The sequence below is a fragment of the Calypte anna genome, chromosome 18 (assembly GCF_003957555.1).
Source record: "Calypte anna isolate BGI_N300 chromosome 18, bCalAnn1_v1.p, whole genome shotgun sequence".
NCBI classification, from domain to species: Eukaryota; Metazoa; Chordata; class Aves; order Apodiformes; family Trochilidae; genus Calypte; species Calypte anna.
In genome coordinates, this window is record NC_044263.1 from 4507549 (window position 1) to 4528074 (window position 20526).

The window sequence follows — 20526 nt, forward strand, 5'->3', positions numbered from 1 at the left end:
CCCTTGAAAGACATCAAAATGAAACATTTCATCTGGAGTGGAGGGAATTACTTGTTTGCTTTGCTTTTCCTTGAACAGAGAGTTCAGCAAAAGTAAGATGAGTTAATAAAGTATTTCTGATTCTATTTTTTTTTCCCAAAAATCATTCAAGGACTTGCTAAACACTTCAAATATCCAGACCCCAACCATCTCCACTGCAGGTTACACCAGGACTTCCTGGGGCTCCTGAAATTCCAGACACATCTCCTCCCTTCTGCTCCTCAGCTCCAGAACTCCAGTTTCCCTCACCGCCTCTCAGAGCTCCTTCTTAGTGGTTTTTTGGTGTCTCAGGGAAGAACTTCTCAGGTCTGGTACAGGGTAGGGAGTGTGGGTGAGCACCCTCAGGACCAGAGGGTCCTTTCCTTTCAAGCTGTGGATATCTACATTGTGCAATCCACAGAAAATCACAAGAGGCAGCAAATGTGGGATGCACAGTCGGTGGTTCCCCTGACTGAGGATGCATTCCCTGGCAGAGGGAAGGGAATTGTTCTCTCACTGATGTAAATCAAGAATATCTCCTCAGCAGTGATTATTTTACGCTCGTGCAGTTCTTAAAGTCAGTAAGACTGGAAACAAACCCAGGGAGTGATTTGCTGAAAAGCTTTTTCTCCCCTTTTGTATTGTTTGCTCATCTGTAATGTGGAGGAAATGAATGCATGAGCAGTTCTAAAATGATGGAGAAGGATCAAGTGTTTTAAGGGGAATGCTGCTCATGCTGTATCTCATCTCACCTGTGTTTTGAAGTGGCCGCACGACAAATCTGAGCTGCAGCAAATCCTTCTATGAACTTTAGGCAACATCTTTCAGAACAGCTGCTGTTGCTGATGGGCTTCAGGCAAATGTGTGCTGGGGCCTGTCCTGTGAAGCTACCCCAGTATGGGACACCAAAGGCTGTCCTAAGAGTTGCCATACACACCTGTGGAGTCTGAAATCCCAGACAGAGCAGTATTGAGTTCAAACCTTGTTATGGTCCCAAGGAGCTTGCTGTACAGGGATGGAACTCCGAATACATTGTTTCAGTTGATGTTTTAACAGTCTAGTTTTCAAAAAAACCTAAATATTATTAAATAGTCTTGTTAATAAACCAGTTAAAATAGTTATGCAGCTCACTGGTACCTACCTCTGTCCTCTGGGGTTGTGCTCACCCTTCCCATGTCCTTCTGGGCCCTAAAATCAGGAGTTCCTGCTTTGCTCAAGAAAGTGAGGAGGAGACATTACAAGCACTCATCACCATCCTTATATCTTCTCTGGGAAGGTGGCAGCATTTTCTTGTTCCTTGTTTTGGGACTGCTTCTGACTACTTTTGTATATTTTTTTATCCCAGGGTGCAATAGCACAAAGGGATGTTGTTACCAGGAGCTACCTGGTTTCATCAGAATTATCACAGACTGGTCCTTGAGCAGAGCTGACCCAGGAGAAGTTCCCTAAGCCGTAGTCACTGCACTGGTACAACAAGTAGAATAAACCACAATCAGCTCAAGCAGAGGCAAAACCAAACCTGCCCTGAGACTCCATTCTGTAAGATATAAAAAAAGCCTTGGGTAAAGGGAAAAGTTATATTTACTGGTCTTCCAGTTAGGAAAGACCAATGGAAATGACTACCATGTAAGAAAACTCCTTTAATAGTACTTGCAGGTGGGCTCCAAACATCTGTAAGTGTCTCTCTGCAAAGCTTTGTCTAAGGGTTTGTGTTCAAGCAGTGCCAGGGCTGAACACACCCAGCACCACATTTTGGGCAGAGTGGAAATCCACTGCAGGTCCAGCAGGATGCAATGAGCTCAGAGAAGTGGGGTTGTGCTTATTGCTAAGGTGAAGAAGCTGCAGTTTGAGAAAGGGTTGTCATGGAAAAGAATACTGAGAGGTGTAGGCAAAATAATAATCAAGTTGGATATTTCACCCAACAGACCAAGCCTGTCTATCCCTGGCATGACATCAGTGCTGCTGCTGCCCTGGGAGCACCACAAATTCAGTTGCTACTCCCACCCTTGAGTGCTTGCTGCTTGATTATATTTCCTGAAGCCACAGCCCTAGGCACTAAATTGAAAAAAAAATCCAAAGAAACACAGGAGAAAAAAAAAAAAACAAATAAACAAAAGCTGGAGCTTTCCTAACCAAATTTCTTTGTAGTGGAATTGAGACTTTCCTGAGGCACATCATTTTAAGGAGTTTTGCCTCTATCAATGGATTCTTGTGAGAAAAGGTTTCATAGTGGTGAATTGACATCATGCCAGGAATAAAGCCTTGGGAAAAAAAAATTCTGAACACTCTGAACATTACCATCTTGTTTGTTGATCATTTGATGGGGTTGTTCTGCATGCCTCATGCACTGTAATATCTGTTTGAAACACCAGGCAAGCAGATGAAGGCAGGGAAAGCTTCTCATACAAGGACTCCAAGAGATGAAGGAGATTGAAACAAAGCTGCTGTGCCCAAAGTGCAATTTCCAGATGGGCTGGTGGAGAGCAGCTGTAAAGTGTAGGTGACCTCCTGATGTCAGAGAGAACAATCCATCCAGCAAGGTCAAAGGACTGGATTTAGATGAATTGAAGAGCTTGCCCAGTAAGATAAAGCAGTATAGTGAAGGTAAATATTTGCAGCTTTATTTGCTGTGAGATTAATGTAATTGGTTTGGATTCCTTCACATCCTCCAGCCTCTTCATAAACACTGCACACTGTTAAATGCTGCAATAATGAAGGTATTTTGTCTTCATCATACTGGAGGGCAAGAAGCAAGGGAGAGCTATTCTTGCAAAATATTAGCCCAGTTTTGCAGACCCCAGAGGATCTATTAATTTAGGTTAGAGTCTCCACATCTAAGCAAGGGCTGAGCTTGCTAAGCATGTGAAGCTTTCCATAGCCCCACCTTCATTTCCTCCTGGGCTTTATCTCCCCCCCCTCTTTTTTCTTTTTTTTTTTTTTTTTTTTTTCCCTCCTCATATAGACAGTGCAGAACCCAGGCACAGAGTAACCCAGAGCAGGGGGAGTTTGTCTGCATTCCCTCCCCAAGGCCACAGCTCTGTTATCTGGCATCATTGCTGTGAGAATTTGCACTCAGAAATCCCAAATCTCAGCTGTCAGAGGATACACAGAGCAGCTGATCTTAAGGAAGAGGAAGATAACTGGGAAGGGAGACTTTGATCCCAGTCCAGCCCCAATAACCAATGTAAGGGTCTCTCTGTGACCTGTAATGGGGGAGGAGAACAGTGTCTTGGGCAAAAACTCAGGATAAACTCAGCATCACCCCAAGACAACTGTGATTTGTTAATAGCTGTCTGACTGCCAGCAACAGCATCACAGCACCTCTGGGGCTAGAGGAACCTCTGGAGACCACCCAGCCCTCCCTTGTTGCCCTGTGCAGGTTCATGTAACACCAGTTCCCCAGAACTGTGTCCAATTGGGTTTGAAATATGGAAAGGAGAAAAGTTTTGCCTGTGTTTAAATGGAATTTAAATGGTATTTCAGTTTTATATTAAGTTTTTCTAGTACTTTCTCTAAACACTGATGGGAAGAATCTGGTTCCATCTCCTTTCCTCCCCTCCATCCTCTCTGAGATGCTACAAGCACAGACATTTGCAGATGGCAATGAAAGAGATTTCATCTCTGTTATTCAGAACGTTTGGCTTCCCACCCTGTCCTAACAACACTGACCCTCAGAAAGACAGATGGACACTGCCAGATTGAAGGGAAAGCCTTTCCCTTTCACTGTGCAAGCTGCTGGAGGAAATGGGGTGGTTGGGTAAATGAAGTCCAGCCTCAAAGCCAGTCAGGATATCCCCTGCCTGGGAGGGCATGGATAGGCACCTGTCCCACAGTGTTATTGGAAGCATCTCAGTGATCAGAAAAGTGAATCTGTATCAATTAATTAAAACCTGCATGTTCCTAACACAGGACAGGTTACCCACTGAAACCTGCTCTCCTTTCTTACTTTTTCAGTCCAACATGACAGCCCCTAATTACTTGCCTCTTTTTTTTTTTTTTCTTCTAGCCATCCATTCAGTGGCTATTTGAGTGCTCAGAGACTGTTAAGTACTTTGGGGACTATTTTAAATATCTCCTTGTCTGTTTCTCTGCTCTGTGATTTACTTTCCAAACTGGAGACATTAATTAGTAGGGTGCTTCACTAGAATGCATACATATTCTATGATTATTGTCATCAAAATGACACTGTCCACATTAGCTTGTACAACAATAATGATACATGGCTTGATGAGCTATCAAGAAAGTCCCAGCCAGAGGTATTGATAAGATGGTTTTGGCTTAGCTACTGAGGAGCAGCAGAAATTGTTTATTGCAAATATGCTGTGGAGTGACAGGGATAATTCACATTATATAGGAGCAGCTCTGCTCTGGAGCCAGGCTGAGAGTTGGGGTTGTTCAGCCTGGAGAAGAGAAGGATGTAATGGGGAGACCTTAGAGCACCTTCCAGTGCCTGAAGGGGCTCCAGGAAAGCTGGGAAGGGACTTGGGATGTCCCTGGAGGGGTGGGATGAGGGGAAATGGCTTTAAATGGAAAGAGGTGAGATTGAGATGAGATTTTAGGATGAAATTCCTTGGTGTGAGGGTGCTGAGCCCCTGTCCCAGGTTTCCCAGAGAAGCTGTGGCTGCCCCATCCCTGGCAGTGTTCCAGCCCAGGTTGGATGGGGCTTGGAGCAACCTGGGCTGGTGGGAGGTGTCCCTGCCCATGGCAGAGTGTGGGACAGGGTGGTCTTTAAGGTCCCTTCCAACCCAACCCAGTCTGGGATTCTGTGATTCTATAAACTACCATGTGAGTGAGCAGAGGGATTTCTCTAATTGTCCTCTACCCTGAGTGTGTGAAAGCCAAGCACAGGGGACATGGAGAGCAGGTTGCCATTACAGGGGCTTCAGAAGGGGTGGATAAACATTGTAAGCCAAAGCTGGAGGAAGTGGCTGTGTAGAAAAGGAGCACCATTATTCAATGGTCCATCAACGATTTCCACATTTCAGTTTCTGGAATAATATCAGGATTTCTTATATTGTATCTGAGTGGATTTTGTATTTCTCAATTCCACTCTGGAGACCTGAGCACCCAGAAGGACTCAGTTGTTTCAGTAGTGCCTAGATGAGACAATTTAGTGACCAAAATGAAACACCCATCAGATACCACTGTCTGAGTGGCTTCTTATCCTGCCTGTGCTTCCACCCCTGGTGGCAGCAGTGGAGTAGATGAGGACTGATGAGGGAGGGTCTGCTGTGGTAGGGCTGTTGTGTCTCAGCAGGGTCTCCAGTCCCCCAGATGCTCATCATGGGCTTCCTTTAACTCTAAAAGTCTCCACTTCAGCCCATAAGTAGATATCAAGACATAATCATTGTGTTACTATTTCCACGAGCTTCCTGTAGGTGACTGTGATGTGGATCAGATATCTGCCAGAATGTGAGCAGAAGGTAATTTCAGGTCTGTGATTTCTATATATAGAAATTAGCATCAAATTATATTGGGTTGCTGTCAGCACAAACCACCCACCTGGAGACCTGAGTTGTCCCAAGGTGTTACAGCACACATCTCCTTTCTTGGGAACTCACCATTTGCTGTGTGTCCTTCGAACACAGGAGTGCTTCTCCTTCCTGTGTTCCTTCACTCTTCCAGCAGTGCTGGTGAGAATGAGTGTTCAGTGGGGAGGAGGTCTGAGGAACAGTGTAAAAAAAGCCTTTGTTTGTTTCTCACTCTCATCCATGGGAGTCTTTCCATTCCATCAGTTGGGAACATTGCTTGAAGAATGCAGGTGAGCCATTAGCAGTACCCAGCTGCTGTCTCTGACATATTTCTGGGCAGCTGGGGGAAAATCTGTTTTCCTTCCTCTTCACAATTTTCTCCAAGGGAAGGTCCAAGAGGACCCTTCCAGCTCCTTGTCCCATCAGTCCCTTCAAACAGCTGGCAGTGTTGCTGTGTGCTGGAGATGGACACAAGGCACCTCCAGTGCTTGTCTCTGATCATGACAGGGTTTTTTAGCAGCCTCACACCCACTATCTGATCCGAGGGTCTTCCCAATGCTTTCCTCCTCTGGGTTTTCCCTTCTTGAGCCAAACCAGTTTTGAAATTGCTCCATCCCCTGGAGGGTGCTGCTGGAAATCAGGAGGGTCTCCAAATTCCTGCTTTCTTATTGAGACTCCTTGCCTTCCCACTGACTGCTTTTGTCCCTCCCAAGGGCTCTACCTGCTGCAAATACACAGATGATAGCACAGCCCTGGGCTGAACTTGCTTTCTCTTGTCTTGTGCAGTACTCACAGTCCTCCCTTTCCTGAAGCTGAAATGCTGAAGATGTAATAGGAGATTCAGGAAATTTAATATGAGGAGCTTACAAAACATTTAATTCACTCTCTGAGATATTGCAGCTGAAGTCCCCTGAATCACACAGTGATAAAGCTTCCCTTTCTAAGCAGAAGCTACCAGATGATCTACTTCATAATGTCTTTATCATTCTTTAATTGCTGCTTTTGTTTTGTTTTTTTTTAAATAAATAAGCACTTAAAGAAGCTGAGGAAAGTATATATTTACATAAAAGTAATTCAGATATATGAATGAAAAGAAATGAACCAATTTAACAGGCAGGAAAGGTTAAAGATGATTACATGCCTTATAATCTATGCAATCTCTTCGCAACACTGCTCATTCTAGACCGTGGTTACTCTAACATAAATGGCCCTGCATTTTAGACCATTCCTTTTAAATCACTAAGCAGAGTGTTCTTAATGCTGTAGGCAGAGAATTAAGCTTTTTAAGGGACTGGATCAGTGCTGGGGACCAGCACACAGCTGGCTGATTCACATGCTGCCTAGAAATGTCCACCAAATGTTTCTGAGCCCTGGAGAGCATCAGGCTGAAAAGTCAAACCTTGCTAACAGAGGCTCTCTGTTCCTCCTCAGATGATTGTGGCCTCAGCAAAAGAGAAAGTGCTATGGAACTGGAATGCCTCAATAAACAAGCACTGGTCAGAAGAAATCCCATGTGGGAACTCTCCAGGGGTGCTCAGCTGAGAGATGTTTGGAGGGGCTGGGGCACTGGCCATGCGTGGCAGGAACAGCCCCTGGCCCGCAGAACAGAGTGTCCAGACACAGCTGGTGGGGAGAAACACAAGGAGAGAGCTGGTGAAACCCATCCACCATCTTCAGTTGCAGAAATAAGACTTTAGTCAGTGCAATCTTTGACACTGGCATCCTGCAGTTTTTCTGCATGGCAGCTCCTTACTCACTCTTGTTTTTGCCTCCCCATCAAAGCTTTCCCAGGTTTCAGTTTTAATTCTGTCTCCTACTCAAGTCTCCATTGCTCTCCTAGACTGCTCTTAGGGGTGGCTTGGATCAGGAGGCTTTTCCATCTTTCTTCTTGCCCTCAATTCCACATGGAAGTTCTTGATCCCCCATAGTAACCTACTCCTCTGCTGTCCTGTAGAGCTCTGTCTCAGAGTGCACCTGGGTAGGATAAGGGGTAATGGAGTTAACCTGAAGGAGAAGAGGTTCAGACTGGATCTGAGGAAGTAGTTCTTCAGTATGAGGGTGGTGAGACTGTGGAACAGAGAATCTGTGGCTGCCTCATCCCTGGGGGTGTTCAAGGCCAGGTTGGATGAGGCTTTGAGCAACCTTGTCTGGATGAGAGTTTGGAGGAGATGATCTCTAAGGTCCCCTCCAACCTCAGCCATTCTCTGATTCTCTGATTCTCTGTCCTGGACATGAGGGCTCAGAGGCCACAGAAATGAGCAGGCTCAGAACTCCCACAGTGGCTGTCACATGTCACCATGAGTCCTTGGTGCTTTCTGGAAGCTTTCTCTTCTGATCTCATGGTTGTCTTCAAAGCAATACCATCCTGATCCTGCCCCTTTGCAGGGCTTACAGCCCGTGTCCCATTTGCTGGGGCACCCCCAGGAATGAAGATTCACAAATCTCTATTCTCTTGCCCCTGTTCCTGGCAGATTGGCAAATTCATCCCCAAGCCATAGCAGTTGCAGGGCAGCTCAGAGCTCATCCCCACTGTTTAATCCTCTGATATCTCCTCTGCTTTGTGAATGCCTTGGGCATTCTTCTGGCTCCTTCACCTCAAAAGAGGACGAATGAAAACACTCCTCACTAATTCAGGTTTTCCTTGCATGGGGAAGCAGTTCACACATTTCAAATATGAAATTTCAGAAGCTCCCGTGTTTCAGTAGTACTTTAAAAAATATGAATGAAAAGCAACACACTGGAGCTTCAAAATAGCCTGGGGTGAGATTTTTCTGATGAGGAGGAAGGGTAGTGAAGAAAAAAAAAAAAAGAAAAAGATAATTTTACACACAACCCGAGATGGAGTTGGGTGACTTCTTATGTCAAAAAATGATCATCCTATTTTTGAAACAGTGCCTTTTTTTTTTTTTTTGGTCTCCATGAAGCAGTCTCAGGGAGGGAGGTCTATAGCTGAACTACTCACTTGGATGTTGGATGCTTTTTCTCAAAAAATCTGTGCTATGCACATACAGGTGCCAGCTTGGTCAACAGCGAGAGAAACTGAGGATTTGGTACCAGAAGCACAAGTCATTGCTATGGATAAGAAATTCACTCAAGGCTCCAGGATCAAGTCCCCTGTCCTTCTAAAGAGTAATCATCCTGACTTTGTGTGCAGAAGGAAATTATTAGTGGGCAAAGTCCTTCCCACTATGCTTAATCACGAGGCTGGGAAATGGGACCTTATCACTGCCTACAGCTACCTGAGAGGAGGTTGTAGGGAGTTGGGTGTTGGCCTCTTCTCCATAGTAAATAAAAATAGGAACAGAGGAAATAGCCTCAAGTTGAGCCATGGGAGGTTTAGACAAGATATGAAAAATAATTTCTTTACAAAAAAAGTATTCAGGCTGCCCAGGGAGGTGGTGGAGTCACTATCCCTGGAGGTACTCTACAAATGTGTAGATGAGGCAGTTCAGGACATGATCTTCTGGTCCTGGTGTTTTTTTCTGGGTTAGTGGTTGGACTGAGTCATCTTTGAGGTCTTTTCCAACCATGACAGTTCTGTGATTCTGTGATATCAGAGCAGACTCCCACTGCTGGCTGCAAGGGTGGGAGGTGCCAAGAAGGACAGTGATAAGACAGATGGAAAAGATTGTAAAAGTAGAATAAGACAGGGGGATACAATCATGGATTTGCCTCCAAGGATGATCCCCTCCCTTGAAAGCTGTGTTCAGGACCTTTCCAGGTCCAGGGTGATCAGTTCACAGATGTGTGCAGCTGGGAACTGCCACATGCCTACTCTGGAGCTCCATGGAGGAGAAACCCTGGGAATACTTCAGAGCTGAGCCATGAGCAGTGCTTCCATGGTAGGACAGCCCTGCACTTGGTGTGGAGCAGGGCTGACATTGATGACTGATTTTCTGTACACCCTCCAGGCTCCCTTCCCTCCCCAGGCTGGGATGCACAATACCAGCATCTCTTGGATCAGAACATCCTTGTTGCTGACCCCAGGACATAAAACCCAGCCTGAAGCTACATATGAATTTCTGAAGAGCTGAAAACACCAGCTGGTCATTCCAGTGTAGAGGCATGCAGATCATTAACAGTCTATCCAGCACCACCAGCTGTCCAGCAAGGCAGCAAATCATTGAGAGATTATTAAAAATACTAATAATTGATGCCACAAAGCTCAGGCTGTGCACTAGCTTCAGGTGAGGTGGATTGCAGAAGAGCATTGAACCAGGCAAAAACCAGACAGCAGCAGCACAGAACACTGAGTGGTTAAATTACAGAGCAAGCTGAAGAGTTGGTGTGATTGATTAATCAGAGCATCAAGAAACTATGAAGCAAACATTCACTCTGGTGGGATTTATCTGCCAAGAGACCAGCAGAAGTGTCAGGTTTGGCTGCTGTTTTATCAGGAAGGTGGTTTGTATGCAACCATGGTAGTGGCACAGTTTGCAGTCCATGCAAAACACCCTCAAATGGATATGGGTGATCCTGCAGAGGAGAAATGGAGATGCAGGATCAGGGAATGGAGCTCTCCCGTGACTTTGTGCTGCTCAGGCAGTGCTGGAGCCACTGCCTCTTGGCATGATGGCTGCAGGACTGAATTTCTAGAGCCCCAGAGTCTCCAATGGGAAGCAAAGGGGAAACTGCAGCTCCTCCAAGGCAGCTCTTTAGTAGCATCCTGGTACCTGCTGGCACTGGTGACAGATTCAGTAGCTTAGGAGAAAGAGACATTTCACTGCTAATTTTTTTTTCACAGAGGAACTGCTAATCTCATGGGTTACAGACCTGCCAGGACCTCTTCTCAAGCTGGTTTGCTGCTTCTGCCTGTAAGCATCCATCTCCTGCTGTTGGAGGATTCAGGGAGAAGGCTTAGCCTGAAGGGCTAATAACTGCCACAGTCCATAGTGCTGTAGGGCAGGGAGCTGGGAGGCACAGAAAGAGACTGGAAATGCTGGTTTCTGCTTTGAGAAGGAATCCTGCTGTGAGGACCTCACCAGGTGAAGTGCCCCAGCAGATCAGTCTCTGTTGGCAAGCAAGTGCTGAATGATACTGGGATGCCACTGTAAATAAATATTTGTGTCCTCTGAGTGACCACCTGGTGAGAGCCATCACAATGATGCAGATGGTGTTCAGTGAGGAGCTGCTGATGGGAAGGCACAAACCTGTGTAATATTGCAGGTACCAAGTCACTGCCTCTGCTGGATCCTCAGCACTTGGCCAAAGTGGGATGTTCAACAGGATACTTGCATTATTTTTGTGTGTTCTTAGCCTGGTTCCACATCTCCAGACCTTTACCTATTTGGCTCTGGCTCCAAGTACCAGGAGTAAAACATATATTTATGGAATAAGTCATTTTAAAATTTGATCCTGCTAATTATTACCTTCATTATGGCACAGTCCTGAGGGAGTGCTTGAGGTTTTGTGAGCTTTCTAATCAACTGGTTCTAAAGCTCATTTTGAGGTCATTAAAACATGCAAGGATCTTTCATCTTTATGTATCTTTTGAAATTGCTAATGCTCTTAAATAAAATAGGATTTGTGTGAAAAATGCAGCATGGCACCAAACATACCAGGTAGGACTTCGAAGGAGTGAAGAAGGTGGTGATTTAAAAGCTTTTATGAAGAAAGTTTTCCAAATTAGTTAAGGAAAAAGGAAGTGGAAACTGTTTTGTGGGTTCAGCAGAGAACAAAGTTAGCTCCTGGGCTAAGGTGAAGAGTGAACCTCTTGAAAATGGTCTCCATCCAATAGCCCTAAGGATGGTTCTACAAAATGAAACTGTTTGACACTGACCAGCACTGTACCCAGCTTGAGGAGGGTCAGTAGCCCATGCAGTAAGTTGGTGAAAGAAAACCTACCAGGAAGGAAGAAGTTCAGTTCACCTTTGTTCATAAGATGCTTTTTACGTGCTGAGCTGGGATGTTGGGAACCAACTTTGCTTCTTTCCAAGTACATTCTGCACATCACCAGTTATTTAATAGCTTGCACGTCTGTAGCCATAAGGGAATCATGACCATATTTTTCCCTTTAATTTACAAGATTGTTTGCACACTGGGATGCCAGATGGCTTGAACTTTAAGTTAGAAGATAATGAAGTCAAATACCACGCTCCCATCCTGAGAGAAGGAAAGAAAATCCCTCGTTCTTGCTGAGTTCTCACAAACATCTGCATGAAGGGCTTAAAGCCTCTGCAGGGGCAGCAGTCAGACCAGCAGGTTAAACCATCTCTCCAGTTCTTCCTTAACCATGACTTCAGGGGATGCTGGAGAACAGCAGCTGCAGCTCCTCCATGCCTGCTGTGGGATGGGAAGGTCATGGGATGTGCAATTAAGGATTCCCCAGTCTCACTTCCAGTCTTTGCCCTCCCTCTGCCCCTTCTCCTATGAGGTGCACAGACCTTGGTGGCCAAGCTGACCCTGCTCTCTGTGACCTTGCTGCAAGCTGGAGTAGTTGGGACAAAAGGGCTTCTCCTTGCAAGTGTGAATTGCACCATGATGGACAGTGTTCCAGATGAGACAGTGCCATTCAAACAGGGCATCAAGGTGGTTGTGGACAAGAGAAGAAACAAAGAACATCAGGTTCAGGGCAGGAGAGACCTCTTCAGGGGAGTGTTTGTTTCCTCTCAGGAGAAGCCCATATGAGTATGTCAGATATCTGCACTGTCATCATTTAGAGAGAAGAATCTGTCTCTCACTGTCACTCACCACAAGTTTTTACAGACCTGAAATGTTTATGGGATAGATTTTTAAAAAGGTCACCAGCCTCCCAAAGACAGAGGACAATGTCAGTCGGGTGCCATTTCCCACAACACAGGTGTCCCTCCAGCCTGATGGAGCTGGGTGGTCCAAGCCAGATCATGATGTGGCCAACCCAGACACCTCTGCTGCTGAGGAAATGAAGTCTTGTCTCCTGAGCCCCAGACACTGGATTACTCCCCCCAAACCTCTTTCTTGCTAGATTTTATGCTGCCAGGCTTTTCATGTCTTCAATGGAACCATGTTAAGTTGTGACCATGGCAATAGAGAGGACACTTGTCCCCAACTTTTTCTATGTTTCTCTCCTTTTCTTGGTGCACTGCAGCAGTTATGAGTTGGTTTTCAGCAGCACTCACAGCTCTCTATGGAGAAACGATTGGCATTAATTGATAAAATGCTTTCATTTACTTAGTGACAGAATTATTAGGGGCTGATAATTGATGGAATGATCTGCACAGCTTTTTTCCAATGATCACATTAATTATATATCCCCCCTGCTTCTTCATCTACAGCACTGGGGCTTCCATCCCTGTTCCTTTCCAAGATCATGCATTTTATTAGAAAACAATAAAATATTATTATAGGGAGAATCCCAGCCATAAATAGTGGCCTGGGCTTCATTATGAAAGCTGTATTTTTTTAGGCTGCATTTTGGAGGAGTATTTGCTTCATGTGTTCAGGAAGGGGCTGGTCCAGAGTCCATTGAAGTGGAGATGGCATCCCATCAGTTTGTTGTGATGTGGATCTGAAGGTTAATGGGGTCACCACAGTGAGAGGGATATCCACAGGTGTTTCAGAGCTTCCCAGCTCTTATTAGTAAAAATTAAGTGAAACTTTGGTCTTGGGAAGACAAACCAGCAGTGACTTTAAGGCTCAACACAATGGCTGTAGTTGGTCACAGATCCCTCAATCCAGAGAGGCAGGTCATGGAACTGTGTCATTTCCACTCCCTGGTCAAACTGGAAAGTGAAGTCAAATTGTTGACAGACAAAATGGGGTCTTGGCTGCAGAGTTTGTTTTTTTTTCTTTACACTGAATCAGCCAATTTAAGCAAATGTTAAAAATCAAAACACTTGATTCTGAAAACATCAAGGGAAAATGCTCCAATTGTTCTGAAATTAAAAGAGAAGAACACCACTTTTTTTTTTTTTTTCCAGTCTCAGACAGAATAAATTTAAAAATTCACATGGGATGGGTATAGTGAGTCTGAACTTTCCCCTTTGGGAAAGAAAATACTTTTTTTTTTTTCTTTTTTGTCGCATTCATTTTAGTTCTATCTTAAACCCCTCCCTGTCATGCCTGCACATCTGCAAGCTCTCCAAGTCCCTCTCATCCCAACCCCTAACTCTTCCGGGGTTTGGGAGCTCCCTGTATGCCCCTGGGATGACTAATTCAGCTGTTCCTCCAGGTACTGTACACCTTAAGGCATAATCTTCTTCCTGATCAAGGGGAAAAAAAAATTCATCTTCCAACTCAAGAAAAATCTGTCAGTGAATGCACCTTTAAATCTTGGGTTTCTTGGAGGGCCAGAAATACTTGTCTTTAAATTTAAATAGTGATGTAGAAGCATGCAAGCTATGGATGTTCCCTCCTAAGCTGAACAAACATCTGGGCTGGGCTGGGCTCTGAGGGGGCTTCACTGCAGCACTCTCCCCATCAGGTCTCCAGGGACTCCAAAGCTTTGTAGCACAACGAGGAACAGCCCCATCTCTGAATGCCTGGCAGTTTGCTGAGTTTGAGGAGTGTGTTCACCAGTGATTGTAGCATTGCTAGTTCACTTACTGCTCCCTGCTGTGCCGAGGCTCACAGGTCAGGAGAGAAGAGGGACAAAAGTCCCTGCAAACCTCCCTGACCTTGCATGCTCCCCCCTATTACTCATGCCATCCTGCTAACTTGGTTTAGCATTAAAAAAACTTGTATGAAGCAGAAGTTCAACCCAACTCCTACAATCTAAACCTTACCTTCTATCTGTAGGATCTGCTTCCCTTTCAAAAATTCTCCATCATGCAGTCCTTTCCTCCCCTCTCCAAGTCATAAACACCTCTGCTTCCCTGGAACTGCTTCACTCTTACTTCAGTTATGAATATTCAGCTAATATTTTGCCTCTACCTGCAGTTACAAATATAAAAAAAAAAAAAAAAAGTGTTCATCAGCAGTGGCAGGGCATTTTACTGGTGCTGTGCCTTTAAATTCTATCTCCATAATCTCTTAAATCTGTGCCATTCAAACGAGGTGGTGATGGTGTGCGTCAAGAAGAGCTTTGGGGAGCTGCAAAGGTTCTCGTGTGTGGATTGGTGATGGGGAGCAGGGGAAAGATAAAAGAAATAAGATTGGGAGAGGTGAAAACTGTGGTGTGTGGTACAGCACCTGCATCCCAAACAGGCCAGAACTGCAGGTTCAGTCTGTGCTGAAGCAGAGGTGCGGGCAATGCTGTGCAGGGGGAGCTGGGCTGCCTCGGCAGGAGCAGGGCTCAGCCTGCTCTTGGTGGCATGGAAGAACCTCTTCATTCTCTTTATTCAAACACTGAACCTTCCCCCTGCAAGGCCACCCTGTATTTAATACATACTTAACTTTGCCTCTCCAAATCATAGAATGATAGAATCATAAAATGGTTTGGTATTGGTCAAACTCCCAACATTCTCAGTGCTGGTGCCAACGCCATCTCCTCACAGCTCTGGAAGCTCTGGAAACAACCTAATTGCAATGTAGCTTTCCTCATTCTTCCTGAAGCACACACACAGACCCTTGCAGATATTTACCCTGACTCACTTTATTCCTTTCCACCCTACACGCTCTCCCTGAGAGATGTGTTCTTTCATAGAATCAGAGAATCCCAGATTGGTTTGGGTTGGAAGGGACCTTAAAGCTCATCCAGTCCCAACCCCTGCCAAGGGTAGGGACACCTCCCACAGCCCAGGTTGCTCCAAGCCCCATCCAACCTGGGCTGGAACACTGCCAGGGATGGGGCAGCCACAGCTTCTCTGGGCAGCCTGGGCCAGGGGCTCAGCACCCTCACACCAAAGAATTTTTTCCCCATGTCCAACCTAAATTCAAGCATGAAACCATTTCCCTTTGTCACTACACCCCCATGCAAAAAACCCTCCTCCAGCTTTCTTGTAGGCCCTCTTCAGATATTGGAAGGTTGCTCTAAGGTCACCTTGGAGCCCCCTTTTCTCCTGAACACCCCCAAATGCCCACCTGCAGTTCCCCTGAGCTCTGTAAGGCTGCAGTGCCTGTGAGCACAGGAGCCCGAGCACAAAGGGTTATCCAGGGGTATCTGTTCAGGAGACTTAAGGAATTAAATCTGTTCAGTCAAAGATTGCTTCTGTCAGCAGCCTTTTGCTGCTGTTCTGGCTTGGGAGCCAAACATATGGCCTTGCTTGCAATGGGGGCAAGGATTCCCCTGACAATTTTCACTGACATATGAGACAGGAAAAACTCCAGTTTGCTCTCCCCTGGCAGCGAGAGGCATCTGTGGTGCTGGGAGCACTGGAACAGGGCAGGAAAACCCCAGGATAAAGGGCACCTTAGAGAGGGGAAGGGAAAAATTAGTGAGATTGAAGGTAATCCTTTGGGTCAGGCTGAAGTGGCAGGCAGAACTGTGGAAGGATTGCTAAAAATGCAGAAAATGAGCCCAAAGGCAGTGCCTGGAAGAAACCTCCCTCTGAGGGGTGGGGTGGATGTGTGCCTCTGCCTCTGAAGGTGGCCATTGAGCAGGATTTGATAAAATGGCACAAACTGCCCTGGGGGTCAGCAGTGAGCAGAGGGGATGTGCAGGCAGCAGAGAGCGTGGGAAACCCTGGGGCTGCCCAGAGCTCACTCTGAGTCTTTTTTATGAAAGCATTGGAGAAATAGTAGGGTGGCTTTCTCTCCTGCCAAGGAAAGAGAGAAGAAGAAAGTGAAACAGGGGAACCGAGCTCCTCAGAAAGATAGAAACAGTCCCAGCTGAATCCATGCTGATGGAGGTCTGTCCTTGGGTGGCTTCCTGCAACTGCATCCAGCACAGCAGAGCCCTCAGGTGTCTTCTTTGCTGAGCCCCTGGCCCAGGTTGCCCAGAGAAGCTGTGGCTGCCCCATCCCTGGCAGTGTTCCAGCCCAGGTTGGATGGGGCTTGGAGCAACCTGGGCTGTGGGAAGTGTCCCTGGGCATGGCAGGGAAATTGGAACAAGATGATTTTTGAGGTCCCTTCCAACCCAAACCATTCTCTGATTCTCTGGTTCTATTCCAGGAAGGGCTGAGTGGCAGAGCTCACCTCAGCCCACCTCTCAGTTTGTTCAGAAACCTGATGGGCCTTTGGAGCAAAGGTGTTTTGTGCTTCAACAGAACAGCTCACTTTACATTCCTTGAAGACTTGGTTTTAATCCCCATTTCAGAAAATAACCATGCCTTTTCCCCTCCTTGTATGTTTCCATCAATGACCCAAAGGTCAAGATCATGTCAAAGGCTATAGAAGTGTCTAGCAGAAATGGATCTGGAGTGTGTGATATCAAAACCCAGTTGCCTGTGATGCATTTGGCTGGAAGCAAACCCCCATCGGAGTAAAGAAGTGTCAGGTTGATAGAATTAGCAATGTCTTTCTTTTTTTTTTTTTTTTTTTTTTTTTTTTTTTTTTTAATTAAACTGAAAGAATTATGAATAGAGCATATTCAAGACATGGTGCCTCAGAAGAGGTTTCTAGATCTGGGAACAAACACTTGGTGTCCCAGAGCCAACGTGTGCAGCAATGAAACAAAGGCAGAGCTTTGTGGAAAAATAAGCAAATCACAGAGCTAAGGCACAACGGGACAGAGATTCCTATCAAGGAGTGACAGCAGCACTGTGCTGAGCAGCCCTTCTAAATAACTTTCCCCCCAGCAATGGCACACATCAGTCACACTGACACTGAGTTTAAAGCCTGTACACCAGCTCTGCCTTTATGTACCTGATTAAAGTTTGGAGCTGGTGAGTTACACAAAGCATCAGGAGGCAGGTTCTGATCTGATTTATTTTCTGTATTGCACAATGTGGAGATAGAAGAGAGCCTTGAGATAGGAGTAGGAGAAAGAGGCTTCCTCGGGGCTGTGCATGGAGCAAAGGGATCTTCCTGTGAGCAGCTTGCATGGAGGTGTAGGAGTGACAGCCCATGGATTTAGAGCTGTGTCTGGGAATTACACAGAGGTTTTCTGCTCTGGGTACCAGCCCTGTCTGCTGCCCAGATTCTGGGAGGACTCCACAGTGAACATCTCCAGACAGCTTAGAGAGAAAAGACTGAGTCCCCAAGTCTGTAGAAGAAAATTAACCACTTCATGTGCCAAGCTGAAAGAGAATAGATTTCTACTACATCTTAGGAACTAGATTTTTAATTATGAGAGTGCTGAGCCCCTGGCCCAGGTTGCCCAGAGAAGCTGTGGCTGCCCCATCCCTGGCAGTGTTCCAGCCCAGGTTGGATGGGGCTTGGAGCAACCTGGGCTGGTGGGAGGTGTCCCTGCCCATGGCATGGGGATGGAACTGGGTGAGCTTTAAAGTCCCTTCCTACCAAAACCAGTCTGGGATTCTGTGTTCTGACCAGTGTGTGTTCACAGTCAGATTCACATTTCAACTTTATCACTGCAGAAAGCTTTAATGCCAATCTGTCCCCCTGTGACTGGGATGGTTTCCATGCTGTCACACTGCAATTCTGACTTTCCCCAGTAGCAAATGGAATGATACTGGATGGACATAATCCTGGGCAGGCCAAGTTTCAGTTGCCCAACCAGGTGTCCTGGGTGATACAGGAAAAATCACATCACTTCTGTCCCTTCTTTCCTAACACATGCAATGGGAAGTTTGATTCTGGACTTTGTATTAGGCTGCTCTGGGGGATGGTGATTAAAACTCCCCTGGTTAGGTGGTTCAGTCTGTAGGGCTGTTGCAGGGCAGCAGAAATTCAAGGAGCATCTTTCTGTTATCGCTTAGCCCAGCAATAAAACATCAAAAAGTTGTTCCCAAAACTCATGAAATTTTAAAAGAATTTTTTTTTTTTTACTGTGTAAATCTGCTGAATTTGTGAATGTGCACACTGTATGTTAATCTTCCTTCTCCAGCCAACAGAACAGCAAACTTTTATTCGTTAATAAAGCTGGGTTAGTCAGAGAGTAGATAGTTTAGAAGATGGAGCATTAAAAAGCAGCAGAAAATAATGCTGCATTTCACTGAGTAGAATCATTGGCTTCAATACTATTAATTTTGTTTTTTATTGAACTAGTGAGCTTTTTGACTGCAATAGGCAGTGCCACACTCCCTGTCCCTGGCAATACCAAACCAGAATTTTTTAAAAGCAGAGAAAATGTTTTAACTAGGAAGTCTCAGAACTGACCATGACACATTTTTTTATTGAAACGTGTATTTTATCACTCATGAGAGACATGAAAAATCAATTTCACAAGACATAATTTTTTAAAGCAACATATAATTGCTTGCAAATAGGGACTTAGACCAGAAGGGCCTCCTTCAATTATACAGCACAATCTTGCAGAATTAGTGCTCAATGTATATTACTTTCTTGACAAATCAATAAAAAAATGAACAAACAGCAGCAGATTGGTCCCAAGCTGATGCCAAGTCCACTCCCAGAATGAATTTTATGGGCCTTATAAAAACTGAGTTTATATTATGGCATCTTAATTAGAGCAGAGCTTCCAGTGCTGCTGTATATTTATGTAAATTGTGGGTTTCAGTAGCTGGGACAGCCAGGCTGGAATCACTGCTCTTACTGGCATTGGTTATAGTTAGAGAAAGCTGCTTGCTTCCAATTTTGGCTTCTTTGAGAAAAGATGGGACATGAAAGTGAAGCTGAGAGTGAAGGTTATATGAGAATTACTGAGATTTTGGGCATTTTTCTTTTCTGAAAATAGAAAAGAGAAAATATTCACTCTAACTGATAACAGAAATTTGGGACAGATCTTGCAACCTTTCCATTTCAATCTTTGAAGATATTTATTTCTCTTGTAGTATGACTGTAAGTGGATTTTTGAAAGAAATGTCATTTAGCATGAAAAAACACCCAGAAGGGTTTTTTAAAAATCTGAAGAGACATTTAAAGAATTTATGGTTGTTTGCCTGTAAGTGTGGGATTCAGATTTGTCAAAATTATCTTTTGGTATAAATAATTATTATTTTTTGAAGGCAGAAATCAAGAATTTGAGAATCACTCAAAATTCTCTCTCGAGAAGCAAGAAATGTGGAGGCTTATCCATAAGGCTTCTCTTTGCCTCACCTATAAATTCAACCAAAACTTTATGGATCCTCACAAGATTCTGTGAATTAATTGCCATTTCCTAAAGAAAAGTAAATACTGTTTCACATTCGAGCTCTGAAACTGCAGATAAATGTTAGAAAACAGTGGTGGGGGGGTCAGAGGAGAAGATGTCTGTGCCACATGAATAGCTGAGGGTTTGTTCTCATGTTGGGCCACCCTGCAGTTCAGAACAAGCAGGTGCCTAGGAAGAGAGAATTCTTTTGATCCAGGAATCCAGAGAGTTTGAATGTTTGTCCAGAATAAATACTTTAAAGTCCAGGTAGCAAGCTAGGGTTATTCACTAAGTTGGTAGATAGGAAGAAACTGAGGGAGGACTCTGAGAAGTAGAGAACTTCCATGAACATCAGCAGGGAGGTGAGAAGAGAGGAGATCTTAGGAAGAAAGTTTTTAATAATGAGGATGGTGAGCTCCTGGTCCATGATGCCCAGAGAAGCTTTGGCTGCCCCATCCCTGGCAGTGTTCCAGCCCAGGTTGGATGGGGCTTGGAGCAACCTGGGCTGGTGGGAGCTGTCCCTGGGCATGGCAGGGGGGTGGCACTGGGTGCCACTGGTCTTGATGTTTTCTTCCAACCCAAACTACTCTGTGATGCTGTGATTCTGTAAGAGACTCCTCCATCCTTTTGCTAGTTCTAGCTGTGCTCTGGCAGATATCTAGCAGAGCTTGTGGCCTTTTCTGGACTCTGATTCCCTTGGCATAGCTGAAGCTGGGATGCTCTGCAGGGGGGCAGCAGTTTCTTTCCTTATATCAACTTTTCCTCTGGCACTTGAGACAAAGCTGCTTGTCAACACAGTGCTTCAGTCTGCCAACATCAAGTGATGCTGAACACAGCCAGGGACCACCCAGCATCCTCCCTGAAGCGTCCATTGGTTTCCATGGGCAGGGCAAATGCTCAGCACTCCTTCACCCACCCTGTCTCACTTCCTTTTTTACCAACACTTCCTCCCATGGGAGTCCTCCAGCAGGAGCCTTTTCCTCAAACTGGGATTTACACCAAGGTGGCCAAGTTGTCCTCCTGTCACAA

General features: G+C 45.3%; 1 protein-coding gene across 1 annotated transcript in view; it reads left to right on the forward strand.

The window, feature by feature from the left end:
- SHISA6 (shisa family member 6) overlaps window positions 1-20526 on the forward strand; it is a 214315-nt gene that overhangs the window by 100081 nt on the left and 93708 nt on the right. The window lies entirely within an intron of this gene.